The following is a 23,055-nucleotide window of genomic DNA, read 5'->3' as shown; positions in this document are numbered from 1 at the left end:
TATTACCCTAATTTGACTCAGGTACTCATTCACAGCTGAGTCGACTGGAATCCAAAGTCAAATCACGATGCAAATCCCACTGCCACCAGTGAGATTTGAACTGCGAGCTTCCGTACGACAGCCTTGTGCTCTAACCACTCAGCTATCCGGACACATAGTATACTTGCAGGCTGCAAATAGCCAGGTGGTGAGTTCCATCTTTCTGTTTGCAGTTCCAATTTGGGGAACAGTCCTGCGCATCTTATCTAGCGCACATAAACTGAGTGCGGTCTACAGAAGAACAGCCCTAAGGATGTGCTCTGCATTCAGGACAGTCTCAGATTATGCGGCGTTCATCATTTCAGGAATGATGTCGATTGACATCTTGGCAGACGAGATGATGGACATATATAACGCCAGGTCCATCTTCATTTTATCGCAGATGAAAAAATCCTAAAGCAGATGGCAGCAGCGATGGGACCACTCAGAAAAGGTTCGTTAGACCCGCAGCTTGATCCATTCCATCGAGGAGTCGTTGGAGACCAATTCCATGATATCAGCAATCGGGAATGAACTGTCAAAAGTGGACGCGACGAGAAAGGCGTCGTTACCAACGCGGAAAGGAGAATGGAACCTGGTTAGTGAGCTAACTCCGTCCCGTGATGTAATACCTAACGATGGTTCCAAAGGGCAGGAGCGGATTCGAGGGTGGGACTTTGTCATGTTCAGCACCCAGATTTTTGAAGATTTCCATCTCCTTAAAAAATAAAAAATAAAAGAAAGATAGACAGACTAGCAGACGGACGCGCAGACAGTCAGTGAACATTTAGTAGAGAAATGGTCTGGGTAACCGTAACGACAACGAGAGAGATTTGTACACTTTTGCATTATATCTTTTTAAGTTTACGTGATCCGAGCTTAACTGTCACCTTTGCAGGTTGTTGCATTCTTTAATAGCTTGTCTTGAATGTTTATAATGCCGGATTTGTTGATATCCTAGAAGCAAAACTCCAGCAGATATCAGGCAGTAAACAGAATTTATCTTCCTTTGGTTCAATAATTTTATAACCGACTCTCATACTAGTGACGGATACAGTACTATAGTATGAATTACATAATTCCAGCTGTGTGCAGTCTCCAACAGTGATTCGCTCCTTTCCAATATAAGTAAATATGCTTGCAAGCCATTATTACATTAGATGTCTTTTGACAGGCGCATTCTTAGTCCCGCTTGAAGTTCAACTTAGTGTCGACCATCATTTCCACCTATTTAGTAGCGGACTTCGAGATGACACTCTCTTGTTTTGCTGCCGTCGTTCTTTTGGTCTTTTCCAGTTCGCGGCGGATCTTCTGGTATTGTTTTTGTACAGGTTCATATCAGGTCTCTATAGCTTCTAAGTTTTTCCTGCTTGCTCTTTATTTTTAATTTGAGATCTCAAAGTATAGCTAGGTCAACTCGGCCTGAAAGGTTTCTCTATTTTTGGCGTGGTTGGCATTTCCGCTCTTTCATCTAAATGCGTATTTCCACTCATGTCCACTTTATATATGTTTGTAATAAACACCCATAGTAGCAGAGAGAAGAGAACATTGGCAGGTAACAGTTCTAATTTGATGTTGGCGCTGAAATTCTGCTGAATTTTTTGGGCAACAGACAATGTGTTGAGCGGGGTTAAGTTCGGAGCTGCTGTTGGCAGAAACAAGGCTTTGTAGATATAGAAACTGTTCGATGCCTTTAATATTCTGCCCATTAAACCTGAGAGACATGGCTTTGTTGGTACAGTGCGAAGCTTCCTATACATATTATTGTCCAATTAAAAGAAAGACAAAGACGGCTTATGGTTTTTTCCCTCTTTTAACTTTTGATCTTTGTGTATTCAGCCCTAAAAGGGGAGTCTGTGGACCAAAACGAGTCATTTGCTCTCTTTTTGGTCCGGTCCGATATCAAGTGGATGTGAACTTAGGGCTCCTCAGTCCCTAAACAAAAATTGTCTAACTCCGGTCTGAAGTGTGGGCGGATATTTCGGAGGACAGAAATTTGTTTGGTAGCATTAAAAGGAATTTTTTCATCGGCTTAGATGGAGAAAGAAGTGACCTAATCGATTGGAAGAGATTGGAAACGATATCGTGAAGAACGCTGAGAGCTTGCTAGCACGTTCAGTAATATCCGACCCCAGTTGATAGGCGTTAAAGTTATACTGAGACCGTTGAAGTCGGCTTTTCGGAAATCGAACTCAGCAAGAATAGCATTGGAGCGTTAATCTTGATGTATGGGGATGCACGAGAAAATAGAAATAAAGAGTTCCTAGAGTCCTAGATTATTTATTTTGGTATGTATATACCAATATTTAAGAAACTACTAGTTTCCTACTTCAGTGCTATACAACGGTTCCCGAAATATTGGTATATGCGTATCAAAATAAAGAACTAGCGAAAAAGAAGAATCGTCCAATTATTACCATGAATTTAATCAATAGAAACACCGCAAGGATACACATAGTTGAACTAGAAAGTTAGCATGATGGGGCCAGTTGAGCATGAGGAGGAAAAATCGCCAAATAGGAGAAAGGGGGTGTGATAGTAAGAAATTATAAACAGTTCTTCTAATAAGTGGGAGTGGCAGGCGTAGTGGAACTACGAAGAAGAAATAATATTGGAATAGAGTAGGACGGGGAAATATGTAAGGCAAGACAATCAGGGGAACCAGAGGAGGGGTACCTGGGTTCAACGCGAAAGGAATGTTTACTTGCAATCCGAATTCCCCCGTCTCACGACTAATACAGCCCGATCTGCCACAGCAAAAAATGAAGCATCTTTTGGGGAGTCCGGGGTTTAATATTTTATCATCAAATTAGATTTCCATTTGGTTATGAAAAATATCTAAACGCCTTTGAAAAGAGGGTGCTAAGAAAAGTCCTAAAAACAGTCAATCTAAAGAGAAGGATGACGGACGGTGAAATCTGCACAATAGGGAGGTATACGGTATATCCGATTACTTGAAATTCTATAAGGTGAAAAATTGCGAAAGCTCTCATGGTCAAGCCACGTTTAACAGATGGGCGCCCCGAAAACCCAAAAAGATACTCAGCGGCAAAATCGACGCCTCCATCGGGTTTGCGATGCTAACAAAATAATTGGAGAGCTCAGTCAACATCGACAGCGCCTCATTATTACAGCAAAGAAGAGGGGCTCGCTTCTTAAACGCCAAACACACTGTTGCTCTGAGATTACCCACGAATTAGTGTATTTTTATGGTTGGATCCAAAAATACTTTAAGTCGAGGTTGCTCTCTTTTGGAAGCTTAGCAAAAGAGAGTCGAGAAGATGACCCAACTTCATTCTTGAAGTACTGTTGCAACTCATCTCAGGAAGTAACTTATGGTAGCCTGGAGGCACGTTTGACTTATGATCATTGGTACAAGTAGGTGAAGTATTTGGATTGAGTGCCGATACTTCACATAGTTGTCGTCACTTTCAAGGAAAAAAGCAATTCCTGACGCTCCAGAAGTTGGTACCTGACGAACTTTACAGAGGGCTTTGGTAGTAGACGATTCCAAGTCCTGTCAGCTGAAGGTAAGAATTCCGAATGCTGATAAAGTTATCGGAGCAGTTAGAGATACATAGATCGCATTTCAAATTTAGCCACGGCTACGGGCCATCGTACACAGCTGAAGTCGGTTTCAACTCATTGCAGCACTTCCTGATAACCCTATACTTCTTCACTACTTTTTTACACCAAGTGCTCCCTGGGCGACTCATTTGTCAGGCATTTTGGGAATTGTGACCCCTTCTGTCGCGAAGGCGGATCTAGTGCTTTTAATGTGTAGAGCGACATCCAGTTTGATGGTACTTTCGGTAAAAATTACCCTTCCTAGATACACAAACTGATCAAAGCCTTCCATGTTTGACTCGTCAGACTGAGCACCTTGGTTTTGTTGCTGTTTATTTTCTATTATTGTCTGACTGGGAGCAAATAGATGTAACCAGCGCAGTCGTTCTGTTCGAGGAAAGATGGCATTGTCCATTGAACTCCTCCGCGTCCTCCGGATAAGGCAGCATGAAGAACGTCACCGATAACAAAAAGAAATAAAATCGGTGACAGGATAGAGCCCTGGTGAACTCCACATTCGATTCCAAAAATGTCTTGCTGCTGCTTTTGAGATATTCCTTGATGTGTTTCAAGATAATTTTAGCTATTATTTTTGTTAGCTATCGTCTTTGTAAGCACTCAAATACCCCTCGGATTGTCGTACTCAAGGTGAGTGTCATTCTTTGGAATATTAACGAAAAAACCCGTCTGTCTATCTCTGGGAAAAGTCTTGGAATCCTAAGATTTCCGTAAGCAAGCAGCAGATTTGCAGAAACTGCTGATATAGCGGGGAATAACTCTGCAGGCAGACCATGAAGCTAAGCGGCTTTACTCCGCTTGAGTGTATTGATGGTCGAAATGATATCCCTTCTGTTCGCATGAACAGTTCCTATCAGCATGTTACGGCGACTAACCATTTGATTACGAGAGGCGGAACTTCATCAGATGTGATGATTCGGTAGCCAGACAGAACTGACGGTCTATATGGCACCCTAGAAAGGAGTATTTTTGATAGCTATCCAATGTTTAACAATATTCTCAGGAGGGTTACTCAGGTTATGTGTCATTTGAACAGCAAAATAGCTCTCCGAATGTAGAGCGACTGCTGGATCAAGCGATCAATGTTGAATTTGGGGGATTGCAGCCCTCCAACCGTGCAAAAAGTAGCAACTCAACATGCAATTCAACGTAAGTGAGCATTAGACGGTGATCCTTTACGAAGCCGATGTCGACACCTGCTACTTGTTGTTACACACATCTACAAGACAACTCTACTACTGATCTCAAAGTAGCCAATCTTATTGCTTTTACGGTACTGCTCAAACAAAACACACTCTATGCTGGAACAATGTGCCACTAATAGAGAGGCGGTGGAAGCTGCAAATATCCACAAACCTCCCATCAATATCGTTACGATCATCAAGCCCGTTTCTCCTCATAATATGTACGAATAAAATGTTCAGAGCCCACCTTGGCACTTAGATAACCCGCCACGATCATAATGTCAGCTTTAGAAAGCTATTGCTAAACTGCGTCTTTCTGCTCGCAGAAAGAATTCTTCTCTACTATATTGGAAGTCTCCGTTGGTGCATAGCACTGTATAATTGTGATGCTCCTTAACCTGGACCGGAATCTTGCAGGCAGAAACCGGCTCCCAGCGCACCGTCACTAAAAATCCGATATCGGGTTCGCGCCTACTACCACTTGGCTTTCCAAAGTCCAAAAGCGCATTGTCATCAGTGTGGTAAGAGGGAGGGGAGTACTCTCGAAAGTCCACCATCTTATTTACGCACAGAATGTCCAACTTATATCGCCGGAATTGTCGCTCGAGATGCCCTTTGTCGAGGAGCCCCATGTTCATTGACAAACCTATCATATGTTTTCGATAGCAGAAGGTCGTAGTTCCTATCCGAGACACTGTTGGTCGTTAGGCCGGAAATTCCTATCCTTTTTAGTTGCCTTTTACGATAAGCAGGGATGACTTTGAGTATCTTTTTGAACACTAACAGGGCGGCTGCTTTAGAATTTCAAAATCACTCTTGTTATTATGTAATCACGAAATAGTAACCCACGAATGATGAATTTTGTCGACATTTTTTCCAAACTTGTATTTACTAGTTTGGCAATTTAGAGTAACAACTTTAAATCTTGTCTACTAGGATCATCTTGTGAAAAGGGATTAACGTGCTCTGTTCTCTACAGACGGTTGCTTCCACTATTTGCTTGATGTTTCCGTCCCATGTGTGATATAAATTTTACAGCTCAATGGTCATTATTTACGCAACAATACCGAAATTGATAAAAACACTGTCAACACTCAAAATTCCTATCTGGCCATGTTATCAGCTGACAAAGAAAAAGTTGTGGATATTATGTACGCGTGTACACGAATAAATAGATTTTTCACACTCTTCACGTGATACACATCATTGATTTTGATAATTTGTCACGTTTTCGGCGCGATGGAGAGAGGCATGACATTGGTGTTTATAAACTTATCACTCAAACTCATAAATGTGACTTGCAACCAAAAAAATTGATAAGCGCATAATAAATTTCAATTAGAATATTCATTAAACAGTGACTAGCTGGCGTATGTACAGACATGGATGAGAGTAAAAATCACAGTTGACTTTCGCTTATTTAAATTAATTATGGAGTTTACATAAAGTCTAATTATCAAACCAAGGCGCCTTTCACTTCCTTGCTTATATTTATGGGAGAGCTTATTTGGGTTTGGGGATTAACGTTATCAAACCTCGTGTAATTGTTTACTTATAATCAGCAAAAAAGAATTAATAAAAAGGCACGTCGCATATGAGTGACCAGTCATTTCCCGAGAAAAATTGGGCTTTGAGGGCGCGGTCAAATTTCAGTTTAAAATTTTATGGCATCTGAATCTAGATATGCCGCAATTTAATTTCTCTTTATTTCAGTTATATTTTTAAATTGAAAAGTGTATATGTGTAGGAGGGGGTGTCAGATGGCAGATAACGCAGAATATCTCGGCCAGAGGTAATAAAATGTTTGACCATAGTTTGGGAGTTTTGGTAAACGCTATTTCTAGCTCCAAGCTTTGTTAAGAAGAATGAAATGGCGTAAACGAAAATCAAAGATCTTTTCGACCTTCTTTGTTATGTGTATCACCTCTCTGGATATAGGACAGCAAAACGTAAAAGAAGCAGCAATATTGATAGTTTGCATACATTTTAAGGAGGTACTTTTACAAGAATCAGATCGAAATTTTTAGATTGATGTGAGCCATTTATTTATTGCTTTTATATGAAAACAAATGGTAAATGAAGTAAAAAGGACATTCCCTTTCTATTATTTGTCAAGTTTCAAGTCTGGCTAGGCTTCCGAAAAATCTGTGTTCCTGTGTAACAATTTTATTTGGTTTCACTCCATATCGCAGTTTATGTGTCCTTCTTTTTCTCCATGTGTAACTTAAATATTGTCCATATTTGTTCCTCTAATCAATATGTCTGCGAGTATTTGACCTGCACACCGACGTATGTACTTAGTTCGAGATTATGATAGGTCAGAGAACTCTAATGACGCGTTAAGACAAGTGTTGATGAAAGCCCGGCGTAGAGTCAGCACGCTTTTTTTAAGGTTTTGTGTGAAACAAAACCTATTAGAATCGATTCGATGTCTGTCTGTCCGTCTGTCTGTCCGTCTGTCTGTCTGTCTGTCTGTCTGTCTGTCTGTCTGTCCGTCTGTCTGTCTGTCTGTCTGTCTGTCACAGCCGATTTATTCGGAAACGGCTGGACCGATTGTCACGAAAATTGGTAGGAGTATGTGATCTGCCGTTCCCTTTACATGCAGCAACTGACGCCATTCTGTGTTAAGTTTAAGGGGGGCTCCCCATACATGTGAAAGGAGGGTGCAAAATTTTTTTTCACAGAATGTAACCATGTGGGGTATCAAATGAAAGGTCTCAATTAGTACTTTTCGAAACTGGTTCAATATTTGATATTGGGTGAAACATAGGGGAGTGAGAGCTTAAAATATGACCCCCAAAAAGTGTAACAGGCCTCGTTCTCAGAACCTATCCAACCGAAACATCTGAAAAAAATCACAGTAGTGCATCTCTACACAGTTTGGTTAAGTTTGAAGAAAATCCAACTATTATTGACAAAGTTGTAAAGTTAACTTTACAGTTTTTTGTGAATTTCGTGCACTCTACAACCTGCATGACCTCTTCATCACATATCAATTCGTCAATACCGCAACGAAATGAGTTCTTATGAATTGGGTCCCAAAGAATTATTTTGTTTTGGTTTTTTAAGGTTATACCGATTACACCGATTGAAACCGATTGACACGAAATTTGGTGAGAAGGTGGGACCCGAAACTGGTTCAATATTTGATATTGGGTGAAATATAGGGGAGTGAGGCCTCCAAATATGACCATCAAAAAGTGTAACAGGTCTCGTTCTCAGAACCTATCCAACCGAAAAATCTGAAAAAAATCACAGTAGTGCAACTCTACGAAATCTAGGCCTCAAAATATATCCGGTTCCGATATCTGCACAAATAAAGTTAATAATAGTATATTTCCACATTTTAGAAATTTACCCAGCACCCCCCTTATGTTCATTCCAGAAGTACAAAATTTGGCATGCGTATAATGAAGAACATAATGCACAATTTGGGCAAGTTTGAAGAAAATCAAACTATTATTAACAAAGTTATAGGGGGTAAAACTTTACAATTTTTTGTGAATTTCGTGCACTTTACAACCTGCATGACGTCATCATCACATATCAATTCGTCAATACCACAACGAAGTAAGTTCGTATGAATTGGGTGGAAAAGAATTATTTTGTTTTAGTTTTTTAATCATTTGTATGTGAATATCAATTATTCCAACGAGACATGTATGTATGTAGATATATAGTATATGCGTGCTAATGGACTTTGCGGGTAGTACCTAATTCAGATAGATATAAGAAGTAAATCGGAAATATGGGTACGATCAATTTATATAAATGTACAATATTCGGAAATAGGCAGTTTGTTTGTTTAGGGTAAGCGTACCATCTACGGCTGTAATATGTATGTATGTCTCGTAGTTTTGTAGCTGTATACGGATAGAAAAATGTGCGTTGAAATTTCTTAGATAAGATAAACACTAAACCTTTATACCCGAAGCGCGAGCTTCCGGTATTCCGACTTGTTTTTGATATATGTATGCACATCGCCGCTGAAGATAGAGAGACATTGAGCATGCCTTACTGGTCTTAGACTATTTATCTAGAAAATATTTCTGTGCTTGCGGTTGTATTACCATTCTCATTCCACTAATGTAACCAATCGATCTTTTTCGCTGATCGCCAGCTCGGAAGAAGAGCTCTTATGCCTAAAATGTCGATTTTCAGGTTTTAACAGTTTTAATACCTACAAGATTTCCTCTTTCACATACCATAATATCGCAAGGTTTGATGACGTGTAATGAACGATTGAAAAAAAAAACAACGCAGGTCCAAAAAAAAAGTAATAAATTGTATAGAAAATACGAACTAACCTTACAAAAACAATAGAAACAAACAATTAGTAGGTTCTTCGGCTGCCTCTCAAAAACTTGTCCCAGAGGAACCATTTCACAAAACTTGCTCCTGTTGATAGGTCTGATGTGCTGAAGCCACTTGGTGATGCGTTAATGGTGCATGTGACGAGATCCTGGAATGTCTCTATGCTCGTCTTTGCATACTTTTGTTTAATAATAATAATAATCGTTGGCGCAACAATCCATGTGGGATCAGGGCCTTGAAGTGTGTTAGAGCACTTCATTCAAGACCGTAACGGTACACCACAGTAGACTGTAGGAGGCAATGTGGTCAGCATTGCGCTCGCCCGAGATTATTACCCTGATTTGACTCAGGTACTCATTCACAGCTGAGTCGACTGGTATCCGACGTCAAATCACGATACAAATTCCACTGCCACCAGTGAGATTTGTTTGATCAGGCTAAAAACTCGATTCGGAGCGAATTTAGTGTGTCCCACTAAAAGAAAGTTTAAGGAAATCTTCACTTTGTGCTTCATGTGAACACGCCATGCTAGGTAGTGTATGACTGATTTGTTCTGTTAGTAAGTTTTTAAGGTTGTTAATCACTTGGGTAGGACTGACAATTCTGCCCCAATATAGGGCTGATGTAACAGCGCTACAGGAGATGCGTTGGTCAGGGACCGGTTTCCTGGAGGAGAGTCGCTAAACCATATATTATAGTGGCCATCCAGTAAACCATGTACTCGGACTAGGTTTCTTAGTCAGCCGAAAAAATGAAACCTGCTTTTATCGTCTTTGAAAACATAAGCGAACGGCTATGCACTCTGCGCTTGCGAGGCAAATTTAGAAATATAAGCCTCACTAACGTTTACGCCCATACAGAGGGGACCGCAGAGTTGGAGAAGGATACCTTCTACGAGGCAGTAGAACGAACCCTCGAAGCCTGTCCCAGATATGATATGAAAATCATACTTGGGTATTTTACCAGCTAAGTAGGGACTGAGCCCGTATTCAGGCAATACGTTGGCTCCCATAGCTTACATCAAAATACAAATGATAACGTACTGCGGATTATTCAATTAGCAGGGTCACACGAAATGGTTGTTGGAAGTACCTGGTTTGCGCGGAAAGCGGTTCACAAACACACGTGGGCTTCTCCAGACGGGGTCACTTTCAACCAAATTGACCACGTGCTGATCGAACGCCGCCACCTCTCAGCCTTGATGAATGTCAGAATATATAGGGAGGCCAATATAGATTCGGATCACTATCTCATTGGCATGGTGCTCCGAGCTCGAATAACAACACCACCCAGAATCCCCTCTGACAATCAGGTGAGAGTTAACACTGTAGCCATCCACAACACAGCCCTCCGCAACAACTATAAGACGAAAATGGAGACCGCAATAACCGCAGTTAACAGAGATCCCGGAGATGAAACATCAACAAATGATCTTCACAATTACCTGGAGAAAGTTATCATAAATACGGCCACAAACATACTTGTCCCCAGCCGCAAAAAGAATCGGAACGGCTGTTTTGACGATGAATGTAAACTAGCAACGGAACGGAAGAATGCTGCATACCGAGTAAGGTTGCATTCTCGAACAACGCGGGCACACGCGGGCTCTTATCACGAACTCCGGCGAGCGGAGAAGCGACTTCGCAGACGGAAAAGGAAGCCTGGGAGAAAAACAGGTCTGTGAACTCGAAAAATACCGGAAGCAACCAGACCATTCGCGAAAGTTTCACCAAGTTAGCAGGATGAAGTCTTACACACTTCGATGTTCATCCTGCCGAGACAAAGAGGGAAATTCTATTTCCAACAGAATGGGCATATTAGAACGATGGGTTGAATACTTTGATGAGCTACCGAGCGACCAGAACATCGGCGAGTTGGAGGTCCCGCCAACTGAAGACGACGGATAAATACTGCCTCCACCAAGTATAGGAGAAACAGTCCGTGCAATTCGTCGCTTAAAAATCAGAAGTCGTCAGGAATCGATGGAATTACAGCCGAATTGGTTAAATATGGAAGCGACCAATTACACCAATTGGGTCATCGACTTGTGCTCAAGGTATGGGGCAGCGAATCAATGCCTAACGATTGGCAACGAGGCATCATCTTTTTTTTTTTTTTTTTTATGGATTGAGGTGGAAATCTTAGAAAGACACTGCCGCGCCAGGTTGCAGCAGCGTGTGGGATTCTCACCCACTAAAACCACCCCCACTTTCTTCTTTTTCCTTCCCCGCGGGACCGCTGCAAAGCATTACTTCGCGGGGTGGACTGCGCTTTACGCGACCACGCCTTCCGTTCTTGGCGTCCTTCTTGCGCGCTCCGCTCTTGCCAGTTCCTCTTGTATTTGTTTGATGGCGGCGTTCACCGCACACCAGTTTCCCTCCGATTTCAACATTTTCCCGACGATGTTCTGCGGGCTTAGAGTGGTTTTCAGGGAGTCTTCCAGACTCCTCCTTTCTGAGAGAAATCGTGGACAGTGGAACATAACATGCTGCGGGTCCTCAGGTGTGCAACCACATTCAGGACACAAGGGAGAATCATCCAGCCTGAGTTGGTGCAGGTACTTCCTGTAACCGCCATGTCCTGACAGGAATTGCGTCAGATGGTAGTTAATCTCACCGTGTCGTCGCTGGATCCACTCTTCAATACGGGGAATCAAAGTGTGGGTCCAGCGACCCCTCTGCGAGTCATCCCACAGTTTCTGCCACTTTTCCAGCGACTCTCGCCTGCATTCTGCATCCTTTTCAAGAGGATTCATTTTCCTTGTCTCGTACAGGCATCGTGTCTCACTTGTCAGAATGTCTATCGGGATCATTCCCGCAATAACACACGCTGCCTCGCCTGATATTGTTCTGAAGGCGCTGCACACCCTTAGCGCCACTAAGCGGTAAGTCATATTCACTCTCCTACGATTACTCTCACACGCTAATGTTTCCTCCCAAACTGGTGCCGCGTATAATAGTGTGGAGCGAACCAGTCCGGCTACAAGTAATCTGCGACTGTACCTTGGACCTCCAATGTTAGGCATCATCCGCGCTAATGATACGCTGGTATTTGCCGCTTTCTCACAGGCATAGTCCAGATGTCCCCTGAAATTGATTTTAACGTCAATCATCGCCCCTAGGTATTTGATAACCGGCTTCGAAGTGATGACGTGACCACCAACGCGAATATTACTCGTATTCCTCTTTCTACGATTGGTAATCAAGACCGCCTCCGTCTTTTGTTCCGCAAGGTCAAGCTGAACCATCTCCAGCCACGCTTTTATGGCGCTAATGGTTTCGTTAGCGTACATTTCAATGTCTTCAGGTTCTTTCGCGACGACAACCACAGCTAGATCATCTGCGAAACCGATTATCGTGGCCTCCTTTGGCACGGGAAGGACAAGGACCCCATTGTACATGACGTTCCACAGGAGAGGACCCAACACTGAGCCCTGTGGTACTCCTGCGGTGACGGTGTACTGCTTGGATCCCTCATCCGTGTCGTACCACAGTGTCCTCTCCGAAAGGTAACTGTTTAGGAGCTTAGTCAAGTAACTAGGGACACCCGTTTTAGCCAGTGAACTTTTTATCCACTCCCAGCTTGCGGAATTGAACGCATTTTTGATGTCCAACGTCACTACGGCACAGCATTTTTTAGACGACATCGCGTCTCGAGCCAGCTTCAAAACAACGTCTACGGCGTCGATCGTTGAGTGGGCTTGACGAAATCCAATAGGGAGCAGTCTGTTGTAGATGACCCTTTCGAGCATTTTTCCTGCCGTGTCGATAAGGCAAATCGGTCGATATGAAGATGGGTGTCCTGGGTGTTTATTCGGCTTCGGGAGCAAAACTAGTTTTTGCCTCTTCCACCGGTAACGAGGCATTATCTGTCTCATACATAAAAAGGGAGACATCACACAGTGCAGCAATTATAGAGGTATCACGTTGCTGAGTATCATCTATAAGATATTTTCCGCTATCTTGCTAGGGCGGATAGGAAGAAAAATTGCGAACTCCTGGCCGTGTTCGAGAGAAGAATCCTTCGAAGAATTTTTGGCTCCCTACATGAGGATGGACGATTCCGTAGCCTACATAACGACGAAATCTATGAGTGTCACCATGACCGTCAGGTTGTGAATAAAATCCGGCTTAATAGGTTGCGGTGGGCGAGTCACTTAATCCGTATGGGTGAGGATGATCCAGACCGGAAAGTCTATAATGGCCAATATCTATGGTAGAAAAAGAAGACGAGGCAGATCCTGCCTGTGATGGAGCGATGGCGTAGGTCAGGACCCCAGACAGCTTTTAGGGATATCGATTTGGTGGACCTCCGCGCAAAACCGTTCCTTATTAAGGCAGGCTTAGACCGGATACCGGTTGTTGCGCCGTCGATGATGATGATGAAATGGTTACTGGAAACTTAGTGTAATTCAAAAATAAACCAAAATCGTTGTAATATTACAGAATAAGTTTCGTAAAGGTACTACAGTTTCAATGCGTTCAATATTGGAGTGATTTTGCGAAACTTTTCGTATAAAATCACACCGGAATAGAATGTACTCTTTGCATTATGTCATTCATTGTTTGTGACTTGACGTGTGCGGACGTAATCGCCAAATGATGGAGCGTTTTTGAGTACTAGGCAAAGAAGATGGGGAGTTAGAGTTTATTAAACAGTCTGATTTCGAATGAATATTTTTTTAGAGATGTATGAAAGGTTGACATTGGGAGTACAAGCATCGATAGTTACTATCTAATTGATATTCTCATTTCGCGCATATTGCGTAAAACAAATAAAAATACACCTTTTTTGAAGAAAAAATGCGTTGTATACATGACAAAAGTACGTTTAATTTGACACCCATTTGTGTGCATTTTATTACCACTTTTATAGTGTAAATTTTCAAAATACACTAGAGTGTAATTTTACTCCTATAATATGAGGTATTCAAGTGCTTCATATAATAAGGGTAAATTGACATCAATATTTTTTAAAGTTAGTTCCATTTGAATTTTTGCATTTGCTTTTATGGGCCATTTTCGGATGACTCGGCTATTTCTTTATTTTCTGTTTTCATATTCTCTATAGGATTAGGTAAAATATTTTGCACTGTATTTTTAATATACGGGTCAACTGATTTCTTTGTTGATCGACTGTTGCCATACTCAACGGCTGCTAAAATAATAGAAATGCTGGTTCAAAATTAATTTATTTTAGTAGCCGTTGAGTATGCAAGTAAGATGAACAAGTGTGAACTTTTCTAAAAAAACAAATTTTATTCGAGTATAATTCACAGTGCGACCAACCCCTAATCAACTCAATGTAAGCTCGGAATACGCTTTTTATTAATTCATGTTGTTAACTCAACACATGATTACTTTGGGAACCGTTTAATCCAAGTGTATATATGTGAACCGCACTTAGATCTGCCGAAAAGAATTTTTGAGTTCCGTAGAAAGTAAACACCTTTCACGGAAGTATTTAGATTCTCATAAATTTCGTTAAATTTTGTATCTGTCTACGCCCTTACTGGTTAATTTATTTCGATTCATGATCAATGACGCTTGGACTTATGGTATTACTATTAGCAATATTTTCAGTGCTGGAGATACTAATATCGAAATGTGCAGACTTGCGTATCGCTTGATATTATGGGGTTAGCCCCACTTGTTGGGCAAAAAAAGCCCATTTTCAGGATTTTTTAAGAAAACTTAAGGGGGTCATCCTGTGTGTGTCGGATCCGAGGAATCGAATTTTTGCGATCAATTGTATCTAGATATAGTGTAGAATATATGGGCAAAGTGATTTGTTGATATTCGGAGTAGTTCGGAAATTACAGTGTTAAACAGGTAAAATGGCATGCGACAGGTTTTAGGTCGATTGCCGTAATAAAGCGCGTATTTATCGGGCCGAATGACGTTCAAATGACTTCGCTAAAATGATAAGAATTGAAGTCAATGCTTTACATGTGTTTCTTCAAGAAACCTATAAACCTGACTAGCTACAGCAGATTAATGGTCAGTTAAGATTTTATGGTTAAAAATCGCATTCTACTTTTTCAATGTGTTTTTCTTGAAACTGCAAGTTGAAAACCTGCTGCCACTATAGCCCAAACTCTATCCAACGAAATTCTTTGAAATTTTCAGGACTTATTCAAAATATATTTCTACGGTCCGCAAACTTGCATAACTGCGATTCATTCAGTATTTTTTTTATCCATTATAAAGCCTTGAAAAAACACCAAAATTAACAAAAAAAGTTTAACAAGGCACCAAAAATGTAGCTTTCAATATTTTTTTATTCATCCCAGCTTGCAGACTGTGGTTAAATCTGCGCGTTAAAATGCCGTTTACATTTTTCCTTTAACATGATCCCAGTGCAACATCAATGGATTAAGTTAAATCACAGTGAAAACCAGAGTTTGATCGAAGGATTTTGAAAATATGCATTTTTTACAAAATAGCAGATAGTTAAGGTTAATAGTTTGATTTTTCATTGAAACAAATCGGGAAAGCGAAACCTAAGTGATTCAGGTATGAACGGTTTTGTATATTGATTATATAAGCATATTTAGGTGCGCATTTCTCCCATTTGTACCTAACACGTAATGTTCATGCATTTGGTTAGTCAATCCACTCACTTCAATACGATACGTTCAGTCTTAGAATGCAAGATATTGCCACAAAAGTGACAACTTTGACTTATGGTGCAGTCATTAAAGGTTTCAACCTCTAGATCGCACTATTGACCTTGTCCTCTCTAACCTTCCTGCATGTTATCTTTCCCAATCCCTTCATGCTCCGTCTTACGTTGCCTCTGACGCCCATCATCCAGTCATTAAAGGTTTCAACCTCTAGATCGCACTCTTCACCTTGTCCTCTTTAACCTTCATGCATGTTATCTTTCCCAATCCCTTCATGCTCCGTCTTACGTTGCCTCTGATGCCCATCATCCAGTCATTAAAGGTTTCAACCTCTAGATCGCACTCTTCACCTTGTCCTCTTTAACCTTCATGCATGTTATCTTTCCCAATCCCTTCATGCTCCGTCTTACGTTACCTCTGACGCCCATCATCCTGCTCTCGAGTTCGATGTTCAGATATCCCGACTCCACTCTCTTGTCGCTCGCAAGCCTACCAAGTTCAACATTCGTAAGGCGAACTTCGAAGGTCTGAACTCAGCCCTGGCGTCAATCAACAGGGTCCCCTCCTCTCTCCATTTACGTGTGACCAAGCACTTAACACTTTCTATACCATTTTATTCTGATCTTCTTCCTTGTTACGTTCCCTCCTCTCCTAAGTGCTTACGCTCTTACTCCGTCTGGTTTACCACTGAAATTCACGAAAAACTACGTCAAAAACAGACTGCGAGAAAGAAGTTCCTGTCTTCTAGAAACGTTGTTGACTTAGTTTTTTTTTCAAATCCCTTCGTTCCTCGGTCAAATCTTTAATACGTAAGTCCAGAAACGATTATTTGTCCAGCGTGGAAGACTCGCTAAAGCGCGGAAACCTGAAACCTTTCTGGTCCCACATTCGCAACTCCCGCTGCCCTGCCCAGTTATCCCCTCCGTCCATTTAATTCTCTGGCTTCTCAGCTAACTCCCCCCAACTATCTTGTGATTTACTCTGCCGCTACTTTTCGTCAGTCTATGTTCACCCCCCCCCCCCTTCCTCGGAATTCCCCCTGATAGTGGATGTAGCCTGCCCCGCATCGACTACCATTCCCCTTCTTACCCCTATTCTTGTCGAATACCTCATTGGCAAACTTGATGCCAATGTCGGACTTGGCTACGATGGTCTTCCAAACCTCCTTTTGCTCAAAACTGGTAAGTCCATCTCCCTTCCCCTATCTCTTATTTTCAACAAAAGCCTCGAAGAGAATCATTTTCCCAACTTGTGGAGAGAGGCTCTCATTATCCCCATTCACAAAAGTGGCGGTCGTTCGCTTGCCGAGAATTACCGTCCCATTTCCCTCCTCTCCTCCTGTTCCAAAATCCTGGAAAGATATGTCAGCGACTGGTTGTCCGCCCACTTTGGCCAACACATAGTGAAAGAGCAATACGGTTTCGTTAAACGTAGGTCCACTGCCTCCAACCTGCTTGATTTTACCAACTTTGTCGCCAAATGTTTAAAATCACGGCAAGAAGTGCATACCATTTACACTGACTTCGCGAAAGCCTTCGACAGTGTAAATCACAAGATACTTCTATCCAAACTCTCGTCCCTAAACGTTCCCGTACCACTTGTTTTATGGCTTGCCTCTTACCTTTCCAACCGATCCTGCCGCGTCTCTTTTGACGGCTGTACTTCCCGCTCCTTCTCCCCCTCTTCTGGGGTCCCACAGGGGTCTATTCTGGGTCCTTTGCTATTTTTATTTTTTATTAACGACCTTCCTCCCCTCCTTACTTGTCCCTGTTTGCTCTTTGCAGGCGACCTTAAGCTGTTTTCCGCTATATCGTCGCCAATGGACTGTGTTTCCCTTCAGTCTAACCTGGATATTCTGGTTTGTTGGTGCTCGACTAATTGTTTAGCGCTAAATGCCAGAAAGTGTCACTCTATGTGCTACTCCCTAAAATCCTCACCCACTTCTTTCTCCTACTCGCTTAACGGTTACAAAAAATTATAGTAATATACTATTATTAACTTTATTTGAACAGATATCGGTATGGAAGGTATTTCGTAGCCCAGGCCTCCTGACTTTTTTCGGATTTTTTGAAGGAACCTTTCTTTCCTGAATTAAGAAGATATAGGGTATTATCCCTAATTTAGGATTACAAACATTACTATTTGTAATTCAAAAGTAACTATATATTATTCCACCTCCTGCAGGTTCTGTGCGGAGTGCGATGAAACCTCTATACACGTTCTGGCACAGTGTCCGGCATTTGTGAAAAGTAGGTCGAGTCATTTGGGAGAACACTTAATGCCAGATTGTCATGATATATAATAATAATAAATTACAAATCATAAACTTATTAACAGAATATGAATTCACAGTACAATTGTACAAATAAATTGTACTATAGCAATGCACAATGATCCGTGCACTTGCACTAATGACACCGACCCAATATTTTGTAAACTAGAAATAATAATTTAGGTAGGTAAAAAATTAGTCCCATTAGAATTTGAAATTGTATAAAAGGCGAGAGTTCACAAATAAAATTCATTCCATATCTAACTGAGTTCCAGCACTTTTGTTACTCAAAAGGAGTATAGCTTTTCAGCTTCTTCTAGATTGGAATTAGGAGTATAGCTTCTCCACCTTGCCCACGGGTCAGGCCAGTGCTACAGCGCCCACGCTGCATTGGAAGCCGAGTTAGAGCTATCTAGCTGCTCGCCCCTGATCCCGTGTATACCACCGCACCTGGCTAGAGCTACAGCGCGTCACGCTGCTCTAGTCCGTAAATCGGGATCAACCAGTTGCGGCAAGGATACCATAACAAGATGCAAAGTTGAAAGATCAGGAAGTAGGGAATATACTAAAGTTCCTAACGGTTATAGACTTGCTTGAGATACTATGATTAATAGGTACGCTATAACCAGTAAAAGGGGACAATAGTTTTTAAGGACGTGGTGCGTCGTCCCCTTAACAGATTAATAATAATATATTATTATATTCAGCTTAAATACTTTCGTCCGGATAGCTGAGTGGTTGCAGCAGTGTACATGGGTACCCGGGTGGTAAACACCGCAGATTTTTTTGGGTGGTAACAAAAGGGTTGAGTTCAGTCTTAAAATATCATATAAACAATGTTAATATCACATTTAAGTAAATAGTGTACAATGCTAAATGCATATAGATTTGGAACATAAAATCATAAAGTTCGGACATAGTTGTGCACCGAAATCTTCTTACATAACAAATACACAAAACCTTTCATACCTGAAGCGTCTAGCTTCCGGTTTCTGAGTTATTTCTGCGTTTGAATCATTGTAGCCTTGTAAATACCTAAAAATGGTTAATTAGTCATCATTCATTCATTGCTACCTATTTTTGGTCTTTGAACTTGACCGCTTGGTTTGGACGTATTTTGGCCTCCATACTATAATCGCCGCCGGGAAAGCATGAAAATCGCCTTTGAAATGCTGTTATCGTTGGCACTAATTCAAGATAAATTCCTCAGTTCACAGAATGACTTGCGGCTGCATTTTTCGTATTGAACGATAAAACTAAAATTTATGATGTTTTGTTGGCATGAGACTGCAGATTTTCATTAGATGAAAACATGTTTACAATCAATGTTCGAATTGATATGCAACTGATGGATAGAGATAATGATGAGCAATGCAAAGGGAGAAAACAACAAAAATGGCGTATACATGTAACGCGCGAAATTAATAATGAATTTGGCGTTTTTAATATTTAGATGCTGCATATATTATCAGTCTACATAACTCCACCATGCTATTAACATAGTATGCTGGTCCCACGCCAAGGTAAAGAAGGAGGATAGTACAGAGTACGTTGCCTTAAAGGCAACTTACTCTGTACTATCCTCAGTAAAACAAAAATAAAATGCTGAGATCAGGGAAAGAGATAAATAGAGTATAGTTGTAGTTATTCCACTGTGCTAAATCCTACCTGATCTCTCTTGGTGACAGGCCCCGCGACAGGCCGACCAAGAAAATGCATACAATGTCGTTACAAACATGATAATCGGATTGAGTCACAAGCCCCGGAGAAATGCTAGGGCGTCCGCCTCAGTTGACGCGGCATGAAGGGCTCCCGGTCCTGTCGATAAATGGGCAAGGGTTCTTGACGCATGGACGGCGTCAAGATGTAAGCAAATTAGTACGAACAAAACAAACAAAACAAATACGTGACTGCACGCTAAATGTTGGTACCCTTCGGAAAAGGCGTATTGATATCTGCGCTCTGCAAGAAACTCGATAGTCTCGGCTGGCTGCGACATTGAACGCGAACTCGGTAAATATGATTATTAACTTCTCTATTTTGGTAACCCACACACTCAACGTGGTGTTGGCATTGCCATCTCAGAGGGTTTCCGTGATGCCATTAAAGAAGTCGAACAATTTGATGATCGGCTGATGAAGCTCACCGTTATATCAGCTGATCGCACTATTCACTTCTTCACCACGTACGCACCACAGACAGGTCGACCTGAAGCCGAGAAAGATGCCTTCTGGAAACTTCTCGATGAAAAGACTTGTCACGTGCCTGCTGACGATTATATTATCATTGCCGGCGATCTTAATGGTCAGGTGGGTGAAAAGGCAGACGGTAACAGGTACCATGGCGGAAAAGGGTTCGGAGCGCGCAATGAAGGTGGCAAGCGTATAATCGATTTTGCGGACACCCATGACACCCATGTACTTATGAATACGGAATATGGAATATGAATATGGAACAGTAAAACTCATATCGATTATATTCTCATAAGACGCCAACATTTTACCATTGTCATTGATTGCAAAGTCGTTCCCTATGAGACCATCGCACCTCAACATCGTCCGTTGATTGCCGTCCTGCGAATTAAGCCACCGATAAAACAGCGTGAAGAACGCACTGGCCCGCCGAGCATTAAATGGTGGCGATTTGGTGGGAAGAAAAAGGAAACGATCTCACTCATAAGATTGCCGACCATTACGAATGTGGAAGAATCATGGAACCAAATGAAAGACACGATCCACAAAGCGGCCTCTGCAATCCTCTGGGTCACCAAGCCAGGTAAGCGGTACATCAACCGAGATACTTGGCTTTGGAATTTTGATGTTGAAATGAAGGTCCGCGAAAAGAAACGCCTATACACAAATTTCTCGACGATAAAACGCCTGCTATTTGGCAAATTTATAAGAATGCCAACCGGGAAGCAAAGAAAGCGGTCGCTGTCACCCGAGCGAATCATTACAAAAATCTGTACGATAAACTGGACCCTCGGGATGGCGAGAGAGATTTATATCGACTTGCTAAAAGCCGTGACGAATGTACACAGGATATCGAACACTTCTGTTGCGTTAATGGCAGGAACGGTACTTTGCTCACCAACCGTCGAGCTGCAACGGATAGATGGCGAAAATACTTCGAGCAGATTTCAACTAAAGAATTTGCTCATCCTCCACTTCCACAATCATTGCCGACATTTGGACCAGTTCCACCTGCCAGCCCAACTGAAGTCGAGGAGGCAATAAAACGAATGAAATCGGGAAAAGCCGCAGGACCTGACGACATCGCATCTGAGCTCTGGAAAGCGAAAAGCTGGGATCCAACACTGTGGCTCAGTGAATTCTTTGATCGGGTTATTCAGGAAGGAAGAACACCATCTGACTGGCAAGAAAGTACTGCTGTTCCAATATGGAAAAAGAAAGGTAGTCCAGCAGAATGTTCTAATTACCGTCCGATCCAGTTACTTTCCCATATCATGAAGACTTTTGAACGCATTCTTGACAACCTATTCGCGAAATCGTTGAAATAACCGTGAATCAAGCCGGATTTGTCAACAACTGCGGAACTACTGACGGAATATACGCTGCGCGGTTACTCATGGAGAAACACCGTGAGAAGCATCGCCCTCTTTACATTGCCTTTCTGCATCTAGAAAAGACGTTTGACCGTGTACCACACGAACTCATCTGGTATGCTTTACGACAACACTTAGTGCCAGAAGAACTTGTGCGCTGGGTACAATTGCTCTACCACGATCCGAAAAGTAAAGTTCGAAGTATGGCGGGTGTATCAAAACCGCTTCGTGTCTCTGTTCGTGTTCATCAAAGAAGCGCCCTCTTACCACTCCTCTTTGTTTTTATTATGGACACCGTCACACGGGATATCCAACGTCATGCGCCCTACACACTGCTTTATGCAGATGATGTTTTCCTAGCATCTAACAGCAAAAATGATGTCGAGTAACTTGTCCTAAAATAGAATGATCGCCTCATGGAACACGGTTTCAGATTGAATCTAAATAAAACTGAATTTTTGAGGACCAATCCCCATAAAACAGGCACAATCACTGTCAGCGGCAGTGAACTGCCCAAAACTGAGCAATTTAAATACCTCGGGTCGACGCTATCAGCCAATGGAGAACTGCGTTATGAAATTGCTTCACGCATTAACGCAACCTGGATGAAGTGGCGTTCCGCAACGGGTGTTCTTTGTGATCGACGTATCAACGATCGTCTTAAATGTAAAATTTACCGCAATGTCGTCCGTCCTGTCGCTCTCTATAGTTCTGAGTGTTGCCCAACTATAAAACATAATGAGCGACGTCTTGCGGTAATGGAGACAAAGATGTTACGTTGGACTAGTGGCGTCACACGTTTTGATCACACCCGAAATGAGGATATCCGCGATCGTTGTGGGGTTGCACCGATCGTGGAAAAGTTGCGAGAGAGGCGTCTCCGATGGTATGGTCACACAATTCGTGCTAACGAGAATTCACTTACCAAGATTCTTCTGAACATCGAATTCGATGGTAAACGACCAAAAGGCGGGCCAAAACAACGCTGGATGGGGATTTAAAAGCCTCAAGATTGCACCCACATCAGGCATTCGATAGAGCCAAATGGCGAAACCGATCACGACGAACCGACTTGTTAACGGGAAAAAGGCTGAAGAAAAGGAAGAAGATATATTATCAGTCTGCATGCAGGCATCCTGACGGACATGCTACATCTACTATCTTTCCTTGTGATATAGTTTGACGAAATGGACAAGGATATAGAAAATATCAGGGAAAGCTGCTTGGAAAACCAAGGTTCTCAGCCTCATTAATCGTGGCACTTTTTTAGTGATTATACCAGCCGCCTGTAATACGCTAATGCTTTTTTTTACAGGGCTAGTATCTATATATGTATATGCGAGCAACATTTGGAACATGATCTTCACTGTCATTCAAGAGCACTAAGGCCGTGATTGACAGGAAAAAGACTTGACAAAAAAACCTAGATTAAAAAGTGTCCTTGGCAAAGGCTCTATCTCTCAATAAGAATTACGCAACTGGCGCTTTCTTA

This window comes from Hermetia illucens, chromosome 3, assembly GCF_905115235.1.
Source record: "Hermetia illucens chromosome 3, iHerIll2.2.curated.20191125, whole genome shotgun sequence".
NCBI classification, from domain to species: Eukaryota; Metazoa; Arthropoda; class Insecta; order Diptera; family Stratiomyidae; genus Hermetia; species Hermetia illucens.
The sequence above is the reverse complement of the archived record's forward strand: the minus strand, read 5'-3'. Positions refer to the sequence as shown.